General features: G+C 46.4%; 1 protein-coding gene across 1 annotated transcript in view; it reads right to left on the bottom strand.

Moving 5' to 3' along the window:
- SH2B2 (SH2B adaptor protein 2) overlaps positions 1-2,455 on the bottom strand; it is a 61,705-nt gene extending 59,250 nt beyond the window's left edge. The window contains exon 1 of the mRNA XM_019511463.1: positions 2,082-2,455. The gene's annotated coding sequence lies outside the window, so the exon portion shown is untranslated. The remainder of the gene's footprint in view (positions 1-2,081) is intronic.
- Between the last annotated feature and the right edge of the window lie 2,609 nt (positions 2,456-5,064).

The following is a 5,064-nucleotide window of genomic DNA, read 5'->3' as shown; positions in this document are numbered from 1 at the left end:
GAAAAGTTTAAAGGATTACGTGTAACCTTATCTACAGCGTGCCAAGGAGATGCCCTGATAACATAGGGCTCCTGTCTGCAGAGCTAGAGGAATGGTGCCTCTCAGTAGCAGTCCATCTAAAAACAGGCCTCTGTGGGTCTCTTTATACCATGCTCCTACTCGGCACATACCTTTTCCCAAAAAATGAAGAACTACGGCCACTTCAGAGCGACACTAAAGGGATACCCAGCATTGCTTAGGCTCTTTGTTTCAGGTGAGTGTACTAGCACTCAGACAGCCCCATTTTAATGCAGCTACACTACCTCCTTTCTGGGATCTGATGCACAGAATGGGAGCAAGCGGTGGTAAAGAATAAAGTGTTCCATTTTAGGACCAGGTTTTTCTTAGAAGAAAAAAAATATATATATATCCTCCATTTATTCACAAAACAGGCAGATGCTGCTGCTGGGATTCACAGAAGTTTAGGGCTAGAAGGGACTTTGTGAGATCATCGGGTCCAGCCCCCCTGCTCTGGGCAGGAAAGACAATTGGGGTCAAATAACCACAGCAAGGTGCACATCCAGTCTCTTTTTAAGAAAGATCTCCAGGGTAGGTGCCTACACCACCCCTGCTGGGAGTCTATTCCAGAGTCTGGTCACACGAACCATGAAGAAATTTTTCCTTAGGTCCAGTCCGAAACTTTTTTCTAGGAGTTTATGACCATTGCTCCTGGTTTCCCCTGGGGCACTTTGGTGAACAGTTTTTCGCCTAGCCCCTTATGCTCACCCCTGATATCTTTACCAAATGCCCATCAGGATTGAGCTGCCCTGACCAGACCATGCCACTAGGAGAATGGTCCTAAAAGCAGAACTAAAAGGTAAATTCCATCTCCACAACCCAGCCGGTCCATGGCCCCTCAGCAGCATTTGCTAACATGACATCAGGTTGTGCAGACGGTGGTACTGGATGTGTGATGGGGTCTCTGGAGACATGGAGCTGGACAGAGAGAGCCTCCCCATCTGATCTCACCTTGACCACTGCAGAGCTGCTGCATGGCAATGAAAGCCCAACAGGAGCCAGATTTTCCTAACAGGAAGTTCTTAATTTTCTAGACAATTAGCTGCCCAGACAACTGCTAAGAGCAGAGAAGAGAGACTAGCTACAGAGATCATGGCATATACATCAGCACGAGAGAGAGAGAGAGAGAGAGAGAGAGAGATTGTTCAATCAGCTCCCATGCACCAATTTCAGCAACTGCTCATTTGATGGTAAATTATACTACTTCCCCACCCTCACCCTTCCTTTGGACGGGCTGCAAGATGTTGGGAAAACAGGAAGAGAAAAAGATACACTTTATATTAATGAGAGAGAGATTAGGTTTCCCTTAACGTATCTATTACAAGGATGGTCTGTTTGATGCAACTGGAGAGAAAGAAAAAGAAATGCTATACTCCAGTAAGGTCCAGTCACAATGCAAGTTTGTTTGTACACTAAAATTACTGATGTCATTCCAAACTCCAGAAAACACTGGCATTGGGCAGATTTTATTAAAGATCAGTGGTCTCATCATGAATAATCACATAAGAGAATATTTACACCTGCCTGTCAAGGGGAGCTACCTGTATTGGGATTGCATGCATCTGGGTCCTTAAAGAAATTCAGGGGCTTTTTCTTAAGAGGAAACAGGAAGTTGGAGACCCTGTATTTTCTCACTAAGAAGTTATTTTAACTCAACTCTTGACAAACTTCCAAAAGTGTCCAAGAAAATTAGGGACCTAAATTCACTAACATACTTAGCTCATAGGAGCCTTTGAAAACTTCATCCCCATAGTCTAATCTTCAGGCAGTCATGCTTGCAGGAGGGAGCAGAAAAAGTTAGGGGCCACCCGACTCCCAAGATACTAGTTTATTGTCTTGGCTTATTCCGCTTCTGCCTCAGACCCTGGGAAACGCCACCTTGTCAGAAGCCATAAATTGTATTTATTTTACAATTATGAGCATGCAAAAGCATCATTGATTTCACATAAAACCACTAAGGAGTCCCTGTCTGGACGTTCCGAAGGTGATTTGCCTTCAGGATTTACTGATCCTGCCTCACTTACCGTGCAACATGGGTCATGTGGCCAAGTTCTTTATGGGTCGTATTCACACGTGAGCCAAAGACTACCCTGGAATGACACGTCACAGGGAAAGCTCAGATAAGGTAGCACCAGTTTTTAAACAGTATTATTTTCTCCTCTGACCCAGCCACCCCACCACAATGCTCCTGTGGCCTTCGGTACTAGGTGCCAGGATTCTGACATCAGCCAATGAAATCCCCAGCTGGTATTTCTGTCACCTCTCATTTGTTGTATCAGTATCATTTGGGGAAATGATCCCAAATTGATGTCAAAAGAGGCCTGGCTCTCCCTATTGTATATGGGCTGATCTTTGAACATCTCGTTAGCAGATACATACATACAGTATGACAGGTGGAATTTTAACCTGCATTCCCCCTTTACCACCTCATCTGCTGCCCACCTTGTGCAGAGTCCAGAGCCAGGACACTCCAGCATCTTATCTGGTACAGCTACAGGGCTCCCTGCTTTTATCTTTTTCCCCTCCATCAATGGCATTGAATAGGGTTGACAGCTGAACTACTCCCTGTCAGGTTGATTCTCCATCAGGTAGATCCAGCTGTCAAACAGAGACCTCTTCCCACTTCCCTCTCTCCCTCCACCTTCACAATAAAAGGAGCTTTATCCAACGTCTAACCCACTCTTTAGTCAACCATCCCATGGCTCCCACTCAAGGACAGATCTATTTGACAAATGATGGCCCGTTTGTTTGATGAAGCCAGTCACTTGTCTGGCTTCAGATCCATGGAACAGATCACCGAGTGGTCAGGATACTGCAAAAGGAAAAATACCCACTGTGCTTCAAGTATGATGGGGGACATAGCTGCTGCTTGCTGTCCATGAGAGCCTGCCCAGATCACCCAAGCTCTAGGGACCCCCAAGATGAAGGGAGTATCATTGACCATTACTTCTCCAACAGCTAGTCAGGCAGTCAGATGGATAGTTATGAGGATCCCAACATCTGTGGACGGAAGAAACCTTCCAGTTCAGTTAGTATATCCCCTGGATTATCTCCTACACCACATTTTGGAAAGCCAAAGTCCACGTGTCACCTCTAGGAAGCATCTTCCTGATATTCAGTCTGTATAATGTTTTCATCCTTCCCTTCCCCTTCCCCTCTGCCCCCACTAAAATGGCTAGTTCTCTTCCCTGGGTGCCTACCAATGTGCTAGTGGTAAAAGCCTCTTTGTGCTCTGCCAGTGCAAGAGCTGCCATTCTGACTGAACTCAAGAATTGAACCAGGGCCCTACAGGACTAAAAGCATGAACTGATACAGCTAAAACTACAGCTAAGTCTTGTAATGGGATTAACTGGGGCTGTACCCGACTCCCATCACTCGTATCCTCTGGAAGTAGGGCAGAGAGGGGTATGAATTGGACAAATCTTTAACCCCCTTGCCAAGGAGCAGCCTGTTGCACAGCACAGGTGGTTGGAAGACAATTTCCACAGAAAGCACTACTTTGACCTCTGGTGCTGTCCTTAAGGAGGGTCTGCCTTTCTGCACTGTTCTAGCCCAGTTTGGAGGTTTAAACTTAATTGAAGGGCCTTAAGCAAAAAGAGCTCATTCTGGAAAAATCAGTATCTGAGAAACAAGGAGGGAAAGGAAGTGGGGCACCGATTAAAACCCTTGCATCCGCAAGACCGTGGTGAGAAGCAGCACCACTCCCTAGCAGGGACTGGGAAAAAACAGGTTCTGCCTAATGAGTAATTGCACTGAATGATGTAAAGGAGGAAACTAAGCAGCAAAGAGAAGGAGGGAGACATCCTGCCTTACAGTGCAGGGGAATGAAAAGCAGAGACATCTCATCGAAACTGAAGGGAACGGGGGTGCAAAGAGAAGACTACCCAAGACAGCAAGTCGCCTCCTCCTTCCTGTGCTCCAACCCTAGTCAGCTCACAGACCAACCATCTTGCTCTGTCTGGTCTTTACCTGCTGACCTTATCACCCCCAAAAAGAGCTGTTTCACAGTGGTTGGGGTTCCTCAGGAGCGATGCAGTCTGAGGGCTCTTTCATCCACTTGGAGTGGCTGACGGCTTCCCAAGGTATGGGTTCTCTCTTTGGAGAAGAGGAGTTCTTTTGCCGACCTCCCCTTCTCCAGACAAGCTCCCTTCCAAAAAGCGCTCGTCTGAGTCGGCAAGAAAGAGACAAGATGAAAGTGATGCAAGGTGTTCCCCTATTCCTTCCCCCCAGGGACTGAAGGGCATTGCCTCTGCAGCTTGGTCTTATGGCCAGCTCTGTATGCCCTGTGAGGCAGAGACAGCCTTATTGGCCTACCAGGACTAGATATTGATATCCCACTGTAATAAGAGCACTCCTTATACTTATGTGGCAGTCTGTCACCGCAGCAAAGCTACTTCTGAGGTGGTGCACAGCATAATTCTGGACCAGCAAAATCTGTACAGTCATCAAGGCTAACTTTATAACTGGTAGGTGCCCATGGTTTGCTACACGTTTTTTTCCTCTCTCCTAAAAATCAGAGACAGACCAGGAGAGCTTCCTTCTCTACCAAACATACTTCCATGAACTGCTGATCAGTTTCCTACACTCAGTGTAGGGAACCATGGGGCTTCAGAAATGGAGGTCCATAGCAGCTACCTGGATCATTATGGTATCCACAGGGTCTACAGTACAGCACATTTCCCCTCCTTCCTCTGAGCACCTCCTAGGAAAGATAACCCAAGAACAGAAGCAACTGCATAAGCCTAATGAATAAGAACTAGTTAAACCTGCTTTTCACCAGGCTCCAACTAACTGGACTAAATCCAACCGGGTAGGTAGGTGGGGATTTATTTTCTGAAAAGATCCAACAAGGTAGGCCCATCTAAATAGCTGCATTCCCACACATCTAGTCCAGCAGAGTTGGAAGACAATAGCCTTACACCAACCACCACCCACACTGATCTCCTGAGGACTCAAGGTAGGTGAACTATTTGCAGCCAACTTAGAGGAAAAAAAAAAAAAAAAAAA

Source organism: Gavialis gangeticus, unplaced genomic scaffold (assembly GCF_001723915.1).
Source record: "Gavialis gangeticus isolate Ggan-Ray unplaced genomic scaffold, GavGan_comp1, whole genome shotgun sequence".
NCBI lineage: Eukaryota > Metazoa > Chordata > Crocodylia > Gavialidae > Gavialis > Gavialis gangeticus.
Note: the sequence above shows the minus strand (reverse complement) of the source record. Positions and strands in the feature narration are given on the sequence as shown.